This window comes from Pezoporus occidentalis, unplaced genomic scaffold, assembly GCF_034315485.1.
Source record: "Pezoporus occidentalis ecotype Australia unplaced genomic scaffold, CSIRO_AGI_Poc_V1 ctg9, whole genome shotgun sequence".
NCBI classification, from domain to species: Eukaryota; Metazoa; Chordata; class Aves; order Psittaciformes; family Psittacidae; genus Pezoporus; species Pezoporus occidentalis.
Genome location: NW_026916262.1, coordinates 4,357,108 through 4,378,364, shown reverse-complemented (window position 1 = coordinate 4,378,364; position 21,257 = coordinate 4,357,108).

Here is a 21,257-nt window from a genome sequence, read left to right as displayed (position 1 = left end):
TTTCATCATTGATATTTATTTAAAGTCACTGTCAGGCAATTGTGCTGATCTCTTTACCTATCTATTTTTTTTAATGAAAATGGGTATTTTTAAACACCTATAAAAATAGCTGATATCACCAAACAGTCAAGAAAAAAAATGAAGCAAAAAAACCCACCAAACGTATTTTTTTTAAAGTGAAACTGTTCTTGGCTTTTATGTTAAATTCATTGTACTAGAAATGTACCAAGTAAACCTTATATATAAAAAGGAGGCCAAAAAAGCCTCCGGTTACTTACATATGTGAATACGTGCATCTCTATTCTGTACACATACACACACATACACGTAGGGCCAGGTTAATCTGTACCTGTTCTCCTTGTGTAATTTTTATGTTAGGGATGTGGAGCTCCTGAGACTGATGACAAGTGAGTGTGCTCAGATGGGGACTGGATCCTGGCTTTCAAAGAGATTGAAGCTCTTCTGTCAGTAAAAGCATGATAGCAGTAAAAAGCCCAATCAAGTGTGCATGCCCTGCACAAGCAGTCATATCAAGGGAACACCAAATTACTGCAGTACAAGCCTGTGAAAAGGCATTTTGAAAGTGTAAAGTGGGATCTAAATATAAGTGTGATTTTTGCTGGTGCCTGGAGAGTCCTTTATACTGTGTATTTCTGAAAACAGCTCATTTTATCCTAGCAGGAGAGAGTGTTACTCTGTGCTGACTTTGCTCAGTGCTGTTTGCAGAATAGATGCCTTTTTGTTTGGCACTAGCTGAGTGTACAGAACATGGAGAATGGTTTAAATTGTGCCAGCTGTTATCAACACCACGGTAATGTATCTGTTGCTTACCCTAGCAGAAAAAAGATACCCCAGCCCTCGGTGGTTCAAAGTGTTCCTATTTTCTCTTTTACTTCTCTCCCATTCCCTTTCACAATCAAAACATCATTAAGTTAGTTAGATGTCATAGATGAGCTGGGGGGAAAAAAAAGTTGTATTTCTGCAGCAAAAATCTTAGCTTTGCAAGCTAAATAAACTTTGCTGTAGACTATGGAAGGGTTGTTGCTGGGTCACTGACTTTATGTACACATCCCTTTACTGAAGAGGCAGTTTATGCTGTATCCATACTGTTTTGTAGTATTTTTATTCTTAGCTAATATTGAGCAGGAAAGCGCATGTTTCCCTGAGAAGAAAGAATGAGTTTCTACAACATGCTCCTTCCTCTGCTCAGAGGTAGCTGCTTGTAACAGCTCAGTCACTTTTTACTGTGCTTTCCTCTGGCATGCACATCCCTCTGGGCCCCAATATGTAGGAAGAAGGTAACTCTTAAATATCAGAAACGGCTTATACGAAATAATACAGACTATTATACACTAAGAAAGATGGACAGATAATTTTTTAAAGAACATTTTTTCCCCTTATCTCAGTGGTAATTTTTGTATTTTTTTTCCTTACAGGTTAAAATCCTCATTAAAAGGGTCAGGTATTAACAGTTCCATGTCTTAAGTGCCTGTTATCTTGCTTACACTTAAGTGATGGCAGGAACTTTCATTATTTCTAAGGCCTCCCCTGCTGTGAAGCAGTTAATTTTGACATTGTCAAAGAGGTGACAACCCCTTTGAACAATGAAAGACTTTTGATTCACTGAAGTGATGGTAATACTTTGCTACATGGCATCAAAATGTGAATCTCAGGGTGAGACACATTTAGCACAGCAGGAGGTCTTGATGGGATATTGGTTGAAAAAACTGTTTGCACTGAATAAATAAAAAAGGATTTTGGAAAAGAAAAAGTGAGGAACATTAGGCAGCCAGGAATCCTCGTTAGCTTCTGACCCCCTTGGCTCTGTTTCTCCTGAGAGCTCGAGGGACAGAGTTGGTGAAGTTAACTTAAATATGTTCTTATGCCATTGGTAAATTTCTTCTTACAGTGCTAAAATCACAGTCATATTACAAACACGGCTTCCACACAGTTTCTTTACATTTTTTATCTCCATTGTCTTGTGGCTTAACTGTGGCAAATAAGCAGCCTGTAAATCTGTTAGTTGCCATGTGTTTTGAGAAGGCTTATTATGAAAACGCCATTTGAAGTCCAAAAGACTGAAACAGGCTTGGTTTCTCTGGGTTACTGAGATCTGTAGTTTTCTACCTGGTTATTTAAAGTGGTTTTATTCTTCAAGTGTTTGCACGGACTGCAAACCATTTGGTGGCTGAAAGCTGAGGGCCTTTTCCAGTAAAAAGTACCTGTGGTTTGGAGAAGAGGTTTCCAAGCAGCTCACATCTACCATGTGCTATGTGCTTTGCAGACAAAACCTAAGGAGCTCTGTAGATATGACATCTCCACAATTACAAGGGATATATGCCTAGCAGATGTGTCACTCATTGCACTTCCAAGGTTTCCTGTGCTTCATGCAATTTCAGTATTCTCTCAGTTCTCAGAAAATTATTTGTATCAGCCATGAGAAAAAGAATAACAAAATCTGAAACTGCATCTAATTCAGGTGTGTGCTAATTCAGTGTTTTCACTGAAACAGGTGAAGGGGCGTTCAGAATAATTTGTACTTGCACATCTCAAAAGATGATTGGTCACTTCATGGTTGATGCAGCTGTGAAGATGTCTGTTATCCTGCAGACATCCCTTCAGAAAGGAGCTCCAGAGCAAGAGCTGAAAGTGAATCTTCTGACTTTGGTCTGAATTTCAGGTCTGATTACCAGATAGTGGTACACTTTCTAGACAGGGGACAAGCAGCCAGGGAGACTTGGAGAAAAAACAGTGACAAACATGAATGCTGTGTTAACATCTGCCTCTGTTTCATAACATGGGCTGGGATTTACAATAGAAAATAAGGAAAATAAATGTTACTGGGACTTCATCTTACCTTCATCAAGTCATCCACAGGATTTGCACCCCGCAAAATCAGGACAAAACCAAGGAATAGTGAGCATGAAAAGGACTGATGTGGTGTTAGTAAAGAAGACCCAGAAAAGATATGCAAGAGGAGCAGTGACAACCAGAGCTGGTGAGAGGTTTCCGCTGAAAAGCCTGGATCAAGGGGATGTAACGTCTATACATCCCCTATAGAGCCCTTAAGATGATGCTTACATAGGTTAGATTCATCTGGCTCAGATGAGAACCATATTTATCAAGGTCTTCTGTGGTCACCCCTCATTTGCTATACTACCCTAGCTCCCATTGCTAATGCAGTTTATTTCTGAGTTTGCTCCTTTGCATTCTGGTGCTAACAGAGGCTCCAACCAGGACCAGGGCTTGTAGCACAAGGGTATGAGCAGGAGCAAAAAGGAGGACAAGCACAAATGTACTGGTGCACAATAGCACTTTCTCTCACTTTTTGCTCTTCTGTAATTTGAATGCCTGCTCTCAATTTTATAAAAGCTGACCAGTTTTGTAGACTGTCACCATGTGGCACCCTTGAAATTTCAAAAGATTTCTTTAACTGTGTGAAAAGATCACATTAAGCAGGGGGTAACTAAGAGTTAATTATCCATAGACTCCCAGGCTGTCATATAGCAGAAAAAGATCTGCTAGATACACATTGCCTGCTTGCCAACAAAGGATATCCGAATACCACACTTTCATGTTTTGTTCCATGTAGGTTCAAAAGCCCGGTCAACAATGTTCTGTGGTGAAAAAGAAATAGCTGAAAATATTTTCACAGCCAGCTGTTTCCCTCATAATTTAATTCAAAGTGTTTTCTGCTCCCAGGATGCTCTTAGGAGAAAAAGCTCTTTGAAATATTGATTCAAAACATTTTGTGCCTTCTGACATTAGGCTGGCAATGAAAAGTAATTACCCCAGTTAATAAAGTGCACAAGGTAAAGCATAATCTCAAATTAGGTGGTGAACAGGATCTCAGCAAAATAAACCTAATTCTGTTCTCATATTTTAAACCCATGAATATGGCCACCTGTTGTGATGTGTGAGAGGAGGCAAAAGCTTTGGAAGTATTAAAGAAGTATATTGAACACAGAGATTACACTAGGTTCACTTCAGAGTTCACTATTTTTCACTTCTGAGGACATCAGCTTGAAATACTACCTTGCTGGGATACTCACATGATATTCACTAAAAATAAACCTTTGAAAGAAAGTAAAGAATTTAATGTACTTAGAAATCATTTTGTTCTATTTCCTTAGGGCTTGGATTTTTATTTATTTCCTTTAAAAGGTGTTCTGAAATCTGATGTATTTGATTAGAAATAACAGAGACTGATTTTCATCGTTGTTCTGAAAAGTCTTCACCCACAGAAGAGAGCTATGCTCACTACAGCTTAGTACTGGCAGCCAAAATTTAGGATATCTTTCTCACATCATGATACCCACTCACATGGTAACAAAATGCATGTCATCTCTCCTGAAAAGCAGCTCTGGTGAACTGCTTCTGCTCCTAAGTAGTCCTGTCAGGAAGCTGCCTGCCACTCAGCCTTTGCCTTCAGTTACTGCACATTCACATGTCTCTTCCCTCAGTCAGTCCATATCAGTTTTGAAATACTGATACTTGAAAATAAATTCTCAGATAAGAATAAACGAATCAGTGCAGCGAATGCCCTGGTAGATGCATGAGGATATGGAGGATCAGGCAACTGGGAGATCGGAAGCTGGCAGGGGGAGTGCAGCAGCTCTGTAGTGAGTTTCCCCCAGCATTAGCTGCATCGATCTAACCAGAAGTGCTGCAAAGTCCTTTTTGACATGAAGAGCTTGTGGTCATATCCCTGGAAATGAATTCCCCTGCCTTTCACCTGCTCCTGATACAGACCAGGAGCCAAAGCTCAAGTGTAGTCCACAGCTCCCAAAGCTTCAGAAGGTTTCCGCTCTTTCCCTTATCTGGTGATCTTTTCTATAGCAAGAAAAATAGTACACCTGACTGGTTGAATCTTACGCTCTTTGTAACCGATGAACACCTGGGTACAATGAAGGGGAGTGATTCCTTTGAGGTTTCAGGTCTGAAAAGGAGCACAGAGAAGATACTTCAAAAGTAAACAATCCCCCAGTGATGTGTTGTCTGACCTCCTCTTCCCTGTGCTGATCCCCGTGACACAGCTTTGCAGAGAGGATAGAAACATGACCATAGCAAAACAGATGCTGTGTTTGACAAACTTTTAGAGCTTTAATTGAGCTTCTAGCTTTGGGCATCAGGCAAGGAAAGACAACCAGTTAGCACCCAAGCAGGAAAAAATAGAGAAGAATTAGCCTCCAGGGACTAAATACACCCACAAATTGTTATTTCCCTACCCTTTATTTCAGCACTTAGATGTAAGCTCATGGATGCAGTGTTCATAGCAGCTTCTCAGCACATTGAGAAGTCAAGATTGCTGAAGAGCCTTGTTATCTCAAAGCTCCTTGCACATTTGGGCTCTTTGTGCGAGAGAAGTGATCACATGAAATAGGAGGGGTGTAAATGAATTTTGTCCCATTTTCCCATTGCCTTTCCTAGCCTACTTTTCAGTCATCTCCACTTACTGTGCTACAAATGTTAACAGCTTTTACTTTTTAGAAATACAAGCATGGTTTCTCTGTTTTGGAGGTATGGATGCCCATGAGTGCACTAAAGGAAGAAGACATGACAACAAACAAGTGCTCCCTGGGGCAGTAATCATTGCTTCTCCAATGTATGCCATGGTAAAGTGCCTTCTACACTCACTGATTGTGAACAAATCTGGCTCTGCTATTTTGACCCCATTGATTCCACGACTGACACTTTGCTTATGATCATGCATTCCTGCAGCTAACATGAGTTTGCCAGTATGGACAGAGCTTCCAGATCCCTTAAGTGAATGAACAGAGAGCAGCCCACACAACGGTGGGACTAGGATACCTCCTCCCTGTAACACTGAGCTTCTGCACTGAGGAGATTTAAACATAGTGCAAAACAGTCTGAAACACAGTAGTGATGACACACTATAAGGTCAGCATACAATCAGATTCATTTCTGGGTTTGAGGGCATCTATTCAAACACACATACATAATTACTGTTGTTACAATGATTTTGTTCGCTGTTGTTATTTCCATCTTAAAATGGAGAACCTTACCCTATTTCATCTTTGAGTTGGTGGCTCTGGGCATCTCATGAGCTTCAGTCCTGGTACACTGGAGACTTTTGCAGAAAGAGCAGGTCTTTTAGACAATGTTCAAGAGCATGGATTGAGCTTAATAAAACTGTTTTTCTGCTTAACCTGCTTTTCATGTTGGGCTTCCCTGATAAGCTGCTCCATGCCCTCAAATGCACCCTTCTGCTATCTGCTTTTCAGGCCTCTCACACATTTTATTTTTCAGCCATTACATTAAAACACTTGGAGCAGGTCCCGAGGACTGCAACATGTGAATGGCAAGGCAGGGTACTGAACGCTTAAGTACAACTCTGGACAAGAGCGATATGATTTCAGGCTATTAGGGCATTTTGGCTCTAAGATATGTATTTAATAAAGAGCTGCACAGATTGGAGTTTATTTCCTTTCCATTATTCATGTGCACTAGAGACATGCTGCCCGAAGAAGGCTTATTGGACAAATTTGATCCCCCCTGATGTGCACAGCATAAGAACAGTCTCCTGAGAGACAGAAGAATCTACAAATAAAGGCTTGGCATTAATCTCATAAGGTTTCGATTTCTTCTCAGATTCTGGGTTTCAAAATTTTTTATGGGAGAACTATTGATCTCTTCATCAATAATTCTAACAACATTATCTGCCCAGTACATTAGCGCAGCTTTCTCTTATTGTGAAACACATGTGTAAAGAAATACTAGATTTTAGTCTTGTCTGTTCAAGCTTTCGGTAGCACCAAAAAGTATGTTCTTATAAATTACTAATAATATTGTACTCTCTGTTGTGCACATAAAAGTATGAATGCAACTGGGTTACCTCTGGTCTGGAGTTACTGTTTGCCGCATTGAAATTTTAGATTCCCAAGGACAGTCCAGCTTTCCTTATTCAGCAAACACTCAGTGATTTTAAGACCTGACACTTGAATCACACATTTCTCTAAACCGGGCACTCAACTCAATGGGAAGACATATAAAGTTCAAATTGGTAGAGTTTATATCTGACCCAGGGATGATCTCAGCCTGTTATTTTAAAACAAGTTGCTGAAGCTTTTCACACATTTGGTGAAGTTTCTTCATCTGTTTATCACCTGAATCAGAAATATTTATCCATCCATTCATGCAAATTCCTCACATATCAAGTCACTGGATAGGAGCAAAATGTTTTATTAATACTAGCTACAGAACATCTCTTGCTAATGCAATGGCTGGGCAAAAGCTACAAAGAGCGTAAACCCAACAAGGGCTGAATGTAACACTCACTATTGCCGAAAGTAACTGAAGCTTTTTTTAAGGAAAATGGTTTAGAAAATTGGGGTGTGGAAGCAATGACAAAACTTCAACTGGAATAAAATGGAGTACTTGTGGCAAAAGAAATTGTATTTCTCATCACAGAATCATAGAATCGTAGAATAGTTAGGGTTGGAAAGGACCTTAAGATCATCAAGTTCCAATCCCCCTGCCATGGGCAGGGACACCTCACACTAAACCAGGACACCCAAGGCCTCGTCCAACCTAGTCTTGAACACTGCCAGGGATGGAGCATTCACAACCTCCCTGGGCAACCCATTCCAGTGCCTCACCACCCTCAAAGGAAAGAATTTCCTCCTTATATCCAGTCTAAACCTCCCCTGTTTAAGTTTGAACCCGTTACCCCTTGTCCTATCACTACAGTCCCTAATGAAGAGTCCTTCTCCAGCATCCTTATAGGCCCCCTTCAGATACTGGAAGGCTGCTATGAGGTCTCCATGCAGCCTTCTCTTCTCCAGGCTGAACAGCCCCAACTTCCTCAGCCTATCTTCATACGGGAGGTGCTCCAGTCCCCTGATCATCCCCGTGGCCCTTCTCTGGACTTGTTCCAACAGTTCCATGTCCTTTTTATGTTGAGGACACCAGAACTGCACACAATACTCCAGGTGAGGACTCACAAGAGCAGAGTAAAGGGGCAGGATCACCTCCTTCGACCTGCTGGTCACGCTCCTTTTGATGCAGCCCAGGATACAGCTGGCTTTCTGGGCTGCAAGCGCACACTGAAGCCGGCTCATGTTCATTTGCTCATCAACCAACACCCCCAAGTCCTTCTCTTTAGGGCTGCTCAGAATCTCTTCTCTGCCCAACCTGTAGCTGTGCCTGGGATTGCTCCGACCCAGGTGTAGGACCTTGCACTTGGCATGGTTAAACTTCATAAGGTCGGCATCAGCCCACTCACAAGTGTGTCAAGGTCCCTCTGGATGGCATTCCTTCCCTCCAGCGTATCAACCAAACCACACAGCTTGGTGTCATCGGCAAACTTGCTGAGGGCGCACTCAATCCCACTGTCCATGTCAGTGATGAAGATGTTGAACAAGACCGGTCCCAACACCGATCCCTGAGGGACACCACTCATTACTGGTTTCCAGCTGGACACCGAGCCATTGACCACATCTTTGCATGCGGCCATCCAGCCAGTGCTTTATCCACCGAGTGGTCCATCCATCAAATTGATGTCGCTCCAATTTAGAGACAAGGATGTCATGCAGGACAGTGTCGAATGCTTTGCACAAATCCAGGTAGATGACATCAGCTGCTCTACCCCTGCCCATCAGTTCTGTAGCCCCATCATAGAAGGCCACCAAATTGGTCAGGCAGGATTTCCCCTTAGTGAAGCCATGCTGGCTGTCACCAAGCACCTTGTTGATTTTCATGTGCCTTAGCATGCCTTCCAGGAGAATCTGCTCCAAGATTTTGCCAGGCACAGAGGTGAGACTGACTGGTCTCTAGTTCCCCGGGTCATCCATTTTCCCCTTCTTGAAAATGGGGGTTATATTTCCCTTTTTCCAGTCGACTGCCACAATTTCTCAAATATGATGGCCAGCGGCTTCACAACTTCATTCACCAGCTCCTTCAGGACCCGCGGATGGATTTCATCAGGTCTCATGGACTTGTGTATGTTCAGATTTTTAAGATTGTCTCAAACCAGTTCCTACAGTGGGCGCAAGGTCTTCATTCTCACAGTCCCTGCATCTGCCTTCCAAGACTTGGGTGGTTTGGTCAGAGCCTTTGCCAGTGAAGACCGAGGCAAAGAAGTCATTCAGAACCTCAGCCTTCTCCAAATCTGTGTAGCCAGTTTTCCTGAGAGTTTCCTGAGGGGCCCTACGTTCTCCCTAGTCTGTTTTTTATTTGCTATGTACCTGTAGAATCCCTTCCTGTTATCCTTAATATCCCTAGCCAAGTTTAATTCATCATGTTAATCTACATAAGTAGCAGAGCTTGGGACGGAGAAGCATAACCCACAGTAAAAGAAAATTGAGTTAGGGGCCAGTCAGGCAAATTAGACATGCATAAGCCTGTGGGATCATCCAAGAGTGCTGAAAGAGCTGGTCAATGTCAGCCTGAAACCTTTTTTTGTCATCTTTGAAAGACCATGATCATCCGGGGATGGTTCTAATGAAGAGGAAAAGGCAACAAATGTTACATCCCTTTTCAAGTAGGGCCAGAAGGGGATCTGTAAGATCAGTCAGCTTAACCTCAGGCTCTTAAGAGATGAGTCCAAGCACAGGATGGACAAGAAACTGATTTGGACATCAAGTGTTGATTTGCCAAGGAAAAATCATCCCTGACCAATATGATTGGTTCCTTGGCTCTGGATGAAGGGAAAGTAATGCATGTTGTATATCTTGACTTTTAAAACATGTTTGACACAGTTTTTCATAATATGATTATGGCCAAATTGGTGAAATAAAGCCTGGATGAGTGATTAATTGGATAGAAGCTGGTAACTGTCAGGCTCAAAGGGTGGTGTTCAGCCACAGAAATCCACTGGGCAGCCATTGACTAGTGATATCTTTCAGGGATAGATATGATAGCTGCTGTGGCTTGAAATCTTTGTCATTGATCTGGATGAGAGGATGTAGAGTAGTGGACAAACTGTGTCTGAGGATGCCATGTGCCCTGGCAGCAGGTGAGGCAAACTACATGCTGGGCTGCCTCGGCAGGAGTGTGGCCAGTGGGTCCAGGGAAGGGGGTCTTCTGCTATCTTCTCCCTAGTGAGACCACACTTGAAGCCCTGGGTTCAGTTTAAGGCTCCCCAGTAAGACGAAGACATTGCCACACAGGGGGGAGTCCAGTGGAGGGCACCAGGATAGGCAGGGGCTTCAGCACATGAAGCATAAGGAGAGGTGGGGAAGCTCTCAGGCATTGTAAGAGCTGGGGATGACAGGAGCTTACTGCTCTCTTCAGCTACCTACTTGAGGGAGACACAGAAGAGGGAGCCAGGCTCTTTCCTCTTTAAATTTGACCCTGTTCTGGGGAGAAGGTTGGGCCAGCTGATCTCTGGAGATGCCTCTCAAAGGATGGCAGTTCCTCAGGCATCTCTCAGGTGTCCAGGCATGCAACGCTAGACACACCCTGAGGCAGCCACATGTCTTACTCAGGTAATGTGCACTGATGAGTATTTTACAAATCCTCACATTTACTGTGGGCTCATTTATAGACTTATGCATAAAAATATACATATATCTGTATGCATATATGACACAGCAATTGTTTTTATAAACCAGTCATCTCATCTGTGGTTGAGAGATTTTGCCCAACAGCCTTTCATCATTTCTCTGCACTGAAACTCTCTGACTGCATAAACAAAACACAGGGGGGAAACAAGTAGCTACTGACACACATATTTTGCTGGACAGTAAAATCCAAATTTATTGACATGTTCTCAAGCATAAAGTATATCAGCACTGCTCTGACATTCATAAATATAAAACTAGTATTGCTAGGCAGGGGCAGGAGGTATTCTGATTACGATGATTACTAAATGATAAAGGGGAAGAGTCCTTATGTGCTCTTTGCTTATTCTCTCCTTGTTCTTTATTCCCAGAGGGAAGAAGGTTATGATTCATAGTAAGCCACAGCAAAGCTACACCTCCTAGACAATAGATAGTTACTGTTAACGTGCGAATACAAGATGACATTGTCTCTGAAGACAAGAAGCTGCTCAGGTCTCTGCCTCTGCAGTTTTGCTGTGATCTTTTTCTAATAGCTAACACTTAAACTTTTTGCAACCAGGAAAAATATTTGCAGAAATCTGTAACTTTTTTCCCTCTCATTGTAATGTTTGTATCAAATGCCTAATAAACTGCTACTGAAAGCATGCTGGAGAATAAAATCCACAGTTTCTTTTTGCCTGAGCACAAATGGCAACTTTTACACCTGATGTGCTCCCTGCACGGAGACCTGCTTTGCCGTATCACGCACATTTAATCAGTGAGCTGTAACAGAGCAGGTGATCAGATGGAAGCAGCCATGCAAAATTAATGAGATACCTCAACTCTGCTGCTGAACATTTACAAAAGGCCCTTGTAGCTTGCCAGCTACCTAGATCTCTTTCAGCTGCATAACCAATTCCTTAGTGTAAGGACGGTGCGACAGCAAACAGAATGCTTGGTCCCTGTCACTGGTCATTTATCAACAGTTCCTCAGGGACTATCTAGGTTCTGATTAAGATGGATTAGATGATCTCAGGATCCTTTCAATTCTTTACTTCTGTAAGTCTATGAGAAGATCTAACCTGTTTACAGACATGGTTTGGTCAAGGTCAGTGGTATAACTCAGGTGGCAATTGTCTAAACGCACAGATAAATGGAGCTTTCTGTCCACTCACCCATCTGTACGTCTTTCTAGTTTTCTCCATCTTCACTGTCCAATTCTTTAGCTCATTTGCATGGTGTCCCTTTAACGCAGCCACCTGTGCATAGTTGATATATTTACCATTGTTTAAAATAGGACCTCCCCCCCAAAAAAACCACCTTAATATGCAAAAGGCTAAAATTCAGAAAAATGATTTTGCTGTCTATATGAGATGCTAAAAGGCATGGTATTGGGAATTTATAGCCTATAGAAATATAGGTGGAGATTAACCTCTGGTGATTTTCTTTTGTTTTAAGAGGCATTATTTACATCTGCTGTATTTTACATTATCACTCTGAAGCATTTGTTATTGACCTCAAGTAGATAAAGTATTAAACAAGTTTACTGCTAATAAAGAACTGTCCCCAGTTGTCATTAGTACATCTTTCTTATACTCTGAATTTCAATGAAATGTGAGCTCAGGAGGGAATTTTCCCTTGTGTTGGGCTGGGGAATCACCAGGGCATTTCTAGTTCCCATTTTGGCAGTGGAAATGCACTTCCATTGAAAAAATTCCCTTCTGTTCCCTGGAGAGTTCCCAGCAGTGCTCCTAGGAGCTGCAGGCAGGTAGCTTTGTTTGTGTGAGGGTGCATCCTACCTGACCAAGTCAGCTCTCTAGTACCATGGTGTGTGCTCTAATAGAAGGTGATTTCTCACACTCTGTCTTCTTCATCTCAGCTTGAAGAGGCAATTGAAGTTATGGAGGCCAGGAAAAGCCCCACATCTTTCTGCCAGCAGGGGTAGTGTTTAGTCCTCCAAGAGGGAGGTTTTAAATTGGTGCAGATCTGCTGTAATTAAATTTTCTCAGTGAGGCTGCTACTCCAGTGGGCAGCCCCTGACTAACACTCCTGCAATATATCAAAGCCCAAAGTGGTTCAGCAGCAATGAGTAACTATTTAGTGTGCAGCAACTCTTTCATATGCATCTGGTAAATATGCAGTAGTGTTCAGGTCTGTCTGGTAACAAGGCATGCCTTGGCCTTTTGATGACACATTCTTCAGGAGCAAGATGGGATCAGTGACAAGAGCAGGACTGTAGCAGAGATTTCTTCCTACCTCCTTTTTTTTCTGGGGCAAATAACCCTGAAGGAGGGCTGGGGAAGAAAAGCCATCCTGGAGCTGCCTACATAAGCATAGGAGGAGGACACAGAGGCCTGGCACAGGCAAAGAGGGTGAGCGGGCAGGGAAGCAGGCAGCAGGGAAGGGAGCCTGGCAGCTGGCCTGGATTTCAGCAGCTGGTGTGGGAATGGACCAGGCAGAGCTGCTTCCAGAAGAGCCCTGTGGATGGTCAGAGTGGCTCACACCTAATGCATAATACACGCACCCCACCCCAAATGAGTTGTCACAGTTCTACAGCAACAGGGATTTTAATTCCTTCAGGCTATTTATTACTATAATTTGAAAGCAAAAAATGTTTTTTTTTTCTTCTTCAAAAGCATTTTAGAAGACTGCAGGACTGAGAATACATACTACTGAAATAAATTATGGGCATATTCCATGGACAGTTGGGTGAATCTGCATGAGTTACTTGTCCTTTTCTTCCTCTTGCTCTCTGTGTGTTTAGATTCTGGGTCCTTTCTACAAGGATTTGTATGGCTGCTGTGATGTTGCCAGCCTAGTCCTACAGAGCACATTATTACAAGAAAAATTCTCCTCCTCTTCCAACTTACCATCACTGCCAAGACATATGTGCCCTATGGCCGTGTTGCTTGCCACAGAGTTAGTTTATTATTAATACTTAGAGCCTTTTTGTTTAATTAAACAGTAGCTAGAGCTTGAAACATGCAGCCTCCTGAGCATTCACACAGAGCTGCAGCCTTGCACAGAGACAGAGGGGTTGAACCCACCCTGTGGCGTGCTGCAGATCAGGCAGTAATGTAGGAAAAGCCCAGCTTCCCTCTACCTCCTATGTCTCATTTCCCAAGGGAACTAAGGTGCTTTCCAAGGACAGGCAGCACCTCTTGGACATGTCTGTGACTTGAAAGTCACAGGCATTAAATCTGTCACTTCCGGAAAAAGGCACCACATGCAACCTGCCTGGAACAGTCCCAGGGCTGTGCTGGCTCCCAGACTGTCCAAAACTTGCCTGGAAGGGTGGATGAGGAACTGGCAACTGTGCATCACTGGAGGTGACCATGTCCTGGGAGTGCCACTAGCAACGTCATGCTCCAAGTGCCAAGGTCTTGCTCCAGCATGATGCTAGAAGGTACTGGGGCACACATACCAGTCTGGGTGTGCAGCAGTTGTTATTGAGCTGCCCTGAAATCAGACTGGAGCTTGAGGGATGGAGGGGAGCTTCACTGAGTTTGCTGAGCCCATTGTTTCACCATTGTTTCAAATGAGCATCAAGTGAGCTGCTTCTCCTCAACGCATCAGCAATCCCCAGTGACTCATACCTGGAAAAGTTTCTTACTACTATAAACAGTAACCTGGAAGAGATAGTGATAGAACAAGGGGTAACAGGTTTAAACTTAAACAGGGGAAGTTCAGGTTAATTATAAGGAATAAATTCTTTACTGTGAGGGTGGTAAGACACAGGAACAGGTTGCCCAAAGAAGCTGTGGCTGCCCCATCTCTGGCAGTGTTCAAGGCAAGGTTGGATGGGGCTTGGAGCAACCTGGTTGAATGGAAGATGTCTCTGCTTATGGCAGGGGGGCTGGAGCTAGATGATATTAAGGTCCCTTTCAACCCAAACCATTCTGTAATTCTATGATTTGATTATATATTTTGTGTGGTTTTAGTGTTCTCGGTATCGTGTCTCAACCATGATAAGTAGGCAAGCATGAGAAGACAGTATCTGTTATTCAGATTTGTAACTGTAAGTGCAAAATAAGAAATCTGGAAATCTTTGCCCACTGTTATAAGAGCTTCTGAAAGCTGGAAATGCAATTGCTGGAAGAAGACAAGCCCTTCCTGCTCTCCCCAAACCTTTCTTCCCCCAGAAATTGGAGCTGTGGCTGCTGCAAGGAGAGGAAGGCAGTTCCTGCATGGAGTTAGACAGGTGAAATGGCACAGACAGCCTTTCTGCCCCTCAGTGCTTACGGAGCCCTTTGTCTAAACATCAACTTTATGCTACCTGGGCTCTGATGTAAGAGCTGGTGATGCTTCCAGGCTGAGGATGGAGGCAGCAAGGGCCCTGGCTGCAGCTGCTGTTGGAGAGGATGACCTTGACTAACCCATTGCTGCACCTCCAGCACTGTCCCACACTGCCACCTCAGATCTTCACTTCAGGTTGCTCTGTGAAACAATGAAGTTTTCACTGAAGTCCCCCACCAACCATTGCTGGGTTTTTTAATAAGGAGATGCTTCAAACTGGGGATGAAAAAAAAAAAAAAAGAAAGAAAAAGCCTGTATGCTATTGCTCAAGTGTGTTTGCAAGGCTGGCTAATAAGTTTTGAAGCAGCTGGGCTGAGTGACCGACCCTGGCCAAAAGGCAGTTCAGGCATAGGTACAGCAAATTCTCCCTGATGAAAATACCTATTTGTATGGAAAAAGCAGAATAAACGTTGACATTTATGATGCATAAGTACATTTGACTACTCAGACAGAAGAAGGATCAATATCTACAAGGAATGTGTGCATATTATTTAAAGTATTAAAACCATAGTGGAAATACAGAAAAGCCCCAGGATTGTGTGTTTGCATGGGGTTAAGGGTGACTACTTAGGAAAACATAAAATACATATCAAAACAATAGATAGAAGGATCTGTGCAGAGAATAAAAATACTAAAGAGCAAAAAAGTGTTTTCATCTGCTTTATTTAACTTTCACTTGAGGTGCACAGAGATACATGCATAATTCACAACTCATGAGGATTGTTCAGGAAAGTTTTTGTCTGCTCCTTGAGCAGAAAATGTGATGATGCCAGTAGGGGCTTACAAATAAGCCAACCAGAACTGCTTCATGACTTCCAGGGTGTCTCACACGGACACAGCTTTTCCTCCCTGAAGGATATTGGCTCTTCTGAGAGATACTGTTCTGCATTCTGTGTTTCAGTCAAAGCAATACTTGAATGAATGGATTAAAGCAGCAGTAGAGAATGGCTGCTCAGAAAAAAAAACCTTGAATGTGCCTTTCCTATTTACTTTTGCTGTTGTTAGATTAGACCATCTTTAATTTTTCCAGTATCCACACGATTTATTTTTGCTATGTTTGCACAAAAAGATCTTCATTATTAGCTGCAAGTAGTATTTTGATCTGGGCTGCCTAAATGTTCAGTGGAGGAGGAAGAGTAATTCATCCTTTCCAAAGTGGGTTGAACTGCTCTGTGAAAATACCTGTCTCCCTGCCCAGGCTGGAAGAGAGGACTGACTTTCCTTCAGCCATGGTTGGGTGGCTGGCTTCCAGCTGGCAGAAGCAGCTCTGCCAGTGCTCATCGAGGCAGAATCTCCAACACAGCCGTGCTCAGCACCAGCTCCTTGCCCATGGGGTGCAGCCTCATCTCCCATAGAGTCAGCTGCAGAAATCCTGCCACTGCGCCCGTGATGGATTTAGATGCCTACTGAGGTAATAGATGTTCAAGGAACCAGTGATTCACACAGCTTGCTAGGCAAAGCTGCCACACTGTGCTTCCCAATATGACAGCCTTAGCTGCTAAACAAAAGAGCGAGCTTATCCTCTTTCATGCCTGAGTTTCTAAATAATACACTCCCTCACAGCATCAGGTTTCAGAGTAGACTTCATTGTGTTTGTCAAGGGATATTCTCACTGCTCACCATGCCAGGGGCATCAAACAAAATGCTTCTCAATTTCTAGTTGATATACGGAATAGTTGATGGCAAATGGGGTTATACACTATTATTTTGATGACATTCTCAGTGTTACCAGTTGCCAGATTACACATGGTCTAATGAAAGATTTTCTAGGTTCATTTCTGACCAGTCACTCACCAGCCACTTCTGGGAGATCCCAGGTTCTCTTTGGCATGCAGTCAGACACAACTTGCTTTATTACTTGTATCAAAACTGCTCTCTCCTAGGAAGGCACAAGAAACAATATATGGGAATTAGACTTTCTAGCTAATTATCTCACAGAGTCACAGAATTGGTAGGGTTGGAAGGGACCTCTGGTAATCGTCTAGTCCAACCCCCGTGCTCAGGCTCACATATTCCTTCAGCTTGGTGAACAAGGTACCAAGCTTTGAGCTTGTCATCAGCACAGCCACAGCTGCAAAGAACCAAGCCCCCCAGATTTATCTGATATGTCCACTTTTCCATATGCATATTTCAGGCAATTCCTAATTCTTATTTAATTACATAAAATTTTCTTATTGTTTTAACCAAGATTACTTCAGTCAATCCCTTACACATATGAAAAATTTGTGTCACACTCCAGGGAAGTAAATTAACTTCATTGAGGTCTTCATTGAGGTCTTCCTTGGGGCCACATGCCTATACATTAGGCACATGAGGTAGCACATATCTGACACAGGTAGGCAAGGATGTTTAGAAGAAGATTATTCAAATTTCAGCCAATATCTGGACTAAGATACAGAGCTGCTGCCTTATGTAAAATCCCCCAGGCTCCTCCATTCCCATAAACTGAGAGCAGGACCAACCCTGCTGCTATACTGATAATGGTTTCATGAGATTCATTTGATCTCCTCTGTGACAGGTGATGCCGAGGGAAGTAGGCAAACTACCACCCTTTCCTACTTAGCAGAGCCATGCTGCTGCAGGTATGTACTTTGTACATGCCCTCACTGGTGTTAACCTTGAGAGACACCTTGATGGGAATGTACTGCTCAGCTGGGGACAGTGAACAGCATCCTGATGGGGAAACCAAAGAAGCCAAGCAGAGCCTTTCTAACAGCATCAGCCCAAATAATTTCTACATTTCCTTATTATCATTCCTTTAAGTTCTGGTATGAAATTACAGTAAGAGATATATGATTTATCTCGTCCTTTTTTTTTTTTTTTTTCCCCATGTAGACTTCTAAAGAGCATTTTGAAGAGGGTCTTTCACTTTCCTGCATTGACTTATATGTCTACACTTATTCCTTAGCTAGTTTAAATGATGCAATAAGCATCATAGCTGCATCATGAAAACCACAAAGCAAATAGTTTATTTCCCCATGTTTACATAATAGTAGATATTTTGTTAACTGTTATGTTAAAGGAATATTTGCTCTTAAAATATTTAACCATTTCTTTGTGAATGGGTTTGGTATAAACTTGCAAACTGATACTAAGTGCTATTTGAAAAAGAACAACATGAGCTGGGTTATCTGCTGATATAAATCCATGCTGCTCTTTCACTTCCAATACTTCACAGCATGTTCTCTCCTGTGGTTTCCAAACTACTGTGTCAACACATTACTGTGTTTATTTTATGGTCACTACAATTATGCCAGTTCTCTCCTATGTAGGCCTTTGTCTGCTCTTCAGTACATATTTAGTCATCTTTGTGTTTTCTTCTTGTTGCTGCATGTGTTTGGAGGGAGCTCCTTTTGAATAATTGCCGAGTTGTTTCCTTCTTTTCTGTGGAGGTCCTCCTGTAGGAGGGATTTTTCATAGTCTTGAAAAACACACAGGATATCCTGTGCAGGGATATCAGTGTTTTTCATGGTGATTAGAAGTGCCCACTGTTTTTTTTTTGTAGTAGCTTAACTGTGTGTTGCCTCAGGTCTATGTTTTGGTCCCAGTTTCAAGGATGTGGGATTGAAGTTTTCTTCAGCTGTTATGCACAGAACGTCCTAAATTCTCATTTCTAAATGCTGCAGTGATATGGATAATATGTATTATGAAAAGGCTATTAAGACTTAAGCTTACACCAGTCACTGTACATAATATCCACTAACATGAACGAAATTACAAGAATTATGATTCTTTAGCAATAGAGCGCTAAGAAACAGCTACTGACATGGTTGAGATGTTTTTTCTTGTATCTTAATGTTATTGTGAACTACTGCACCCACAAATAACTACATTTCTCCACTGCCAGCTTCATTCCAATGTGAGAAGTTAATCTTCAGGTTCCCCATGCCCACTCTTAGCTAAATGTCTTAATTTACATAATCACTTTTCCAACTCCAAAGACATTTTGACTATTTAAAATATTTATAGGTCTGACAACTTATTTTCAAGAACTATTTTCAACAGGCACCCAGTAACTTTTTAACAGCCTTATTTCTGTGACATTCAGGATTTCATTTCAGATCTTGATAAAGCATGTATTACATGTTTTTCTTTTCAAATATGTGCACATTAGAAATAATTTATTTGGCTATCTTATAGCACTTTCTAAAGTGTCTCCTTCTGAATGTTGCATTTTATCACTAAACAGTCCACATCTACATGACCTCCCAGAAGAAAAGAAGAAAACAGGAAAAAAGCAATGTAAAAAACAACAGAACCAACAATTTTGTTTTAATGCTGCAATATTAGCCAAATGCTATAGAGAAGAAAAGTAAAAATGAACATGGTTAATACTTCTTCTACCTACAATTCATTTTAGCTGGACTGATATGAAAAATTAGTCTTGGCAGAAACACCAAAGGTCAAAGGTTCCCCAATTTAAGGGCAGACATTACGTGACTAAAAAATATATTCAAGCTTTTGTCTACGTAATGCTACCTCTGCTGTACTTAATCTAAATGAAAACTAGGTAAATGAACATCATATTTAGAGACTAATGCTATCTCAGAAAGGACACTGTTTTAGCTCTTAATGTAATAATATACCATTTCTCACCAGCAAAAACTTTCAAAAATTAATCAGAGAAATACATACCCAGTAGTCTAATAATTTTTCAGTGTGCATGATACGTATGAACTGCTTTGCTTCTGTAACATTCCAGTCAAAGGGCAGTTTTCCTTCTAAAAGCAAACAGTCAGAAAAAGAGTCTAACAGTGAAATATATTTTTTTGCCTAAGATAGCAGCTACTAAAATACAGTAGTTCCACATGTAGAGACATTGGTTGAATCATGGTAGGAAATATGAACAATCTCAGATTTCCCACCATGATTCAACTCTTCCCTACTAACAAAATTGTCTTTCTTCTGGAGTTACAGTTATTCTGGGGGTCAAAATCTTTTCCAGTCAGAATGGTGCGTAGATTTCACAATAATACATTTGCAGCCCATACACCACATTTCCTTGGTTTCCTTCTCTGGAAGCCTGCAGGGTCCTTCAAGACCCGTAATTCTGGGCAAACAGTGGGGTTTTATTTGTTTTGCTTTTTGTTCTGTTTTTTGGTAGATGTTCTTCTAGCTGACCAAGAGCCAGCAATGGTCCCTTGCAGCAAAAAAAAACAGTGATGCTCCTTACCTGCACTAGGCAGTGCATTGCCAGCAGGTCAAGGGAGGTGATCCTCCCACTGTACTCACTCACTACTGTCTACTGATGAGACACATCTGGAGTTCTGGGTCCAGTTCTGGGCTCCCTGGTGCAACAGATTCATGGGCATGCTGGAGTGAGTTCAGCAAAGGGCCATGGAGATGATTAAATGACTGGTGCATCTGTCAAATGAAGATAGGCTGAGAGGTGGGTCTGCTCAGCCGGCAGACGAGAAGGCTTAGGGGGATCTTAGCAATGCATATAAATACCCAAAAAGAGAGTGTAAAGAAGATGGAGCCACGCTTTTGGTTGGTCAATGTCAGGACAAGAGGCAATGGGGACAAATTGAAACAGAGGAAATTCCATTTAAACCTAAGAAAAACCTTTTTCACTGTAAGGGTGCTGGGTGAAGATCTCCATCCTTGGAGATACTCAAAACCCCACAGGATACAGCTCTGAGCAATTTTCTGCAGCCAGCACCTCTTTGGCTTAAACTTTTTTAGGATGACATTGATAAAGCTTGCAATAATCTGGAACTTCAAGAAAACCCAACAAATCTCAGCCTTCATTGCCTTTAGGTATAGGAATATCTTGTCCAGACTTTGTCATATATGAATATAAAGAGCAGCTGCACTAGCAGAGTGAAGGTCTATTTAACCCAGAGCTGAACATTGGCCAAGAAAAGGATGTGCAGGGAACAGTATAAAGCAGAACAAGCAAACAGTAGATCTACGAAAGTATACCTGCTTTCCCAGAATGCCATTTTCCAGCAGCTGGCTGCTCTGTGACTTACTCTTCTTTATTTAAGAGAAGTCCATAAATTTAATTCTAACTTCTCTAGTTGCCACTTCAGCTCCAGTCAACTTTAAGCATTCAGTACTTCCTGTGGCAAAGTGCCCCCACAAGTTAAGTAAGCATGGTGGAAGGAATCAACCACATCTGGAAATCTGAGCACATTCAACTGTAATGAGAGTGTGAGTAACCCAGTGATTGCTGAGCTGAGATTATGTCTTAGTCTTGTCAAATACAATATTACTGTAAGTGAAATCTTTTCTTATGATATATTATGATTTTGTCTTGTTTCCTCTCTCTTTCTTGCTTCCTCTCTGTATTCTTCCTTATACCAGTCTTGTTTTGAGCTTATTGTTTTTTCTGTTTCAACTTTTCTTCTGATTCCTCCTTGTAATTTTACAGTAGGAACATCTTTAAATAATAATAGTTATTGAATCTTAATTTTCATTCAAAATCAGACAGAGGATGACTCATCAAAACATTTG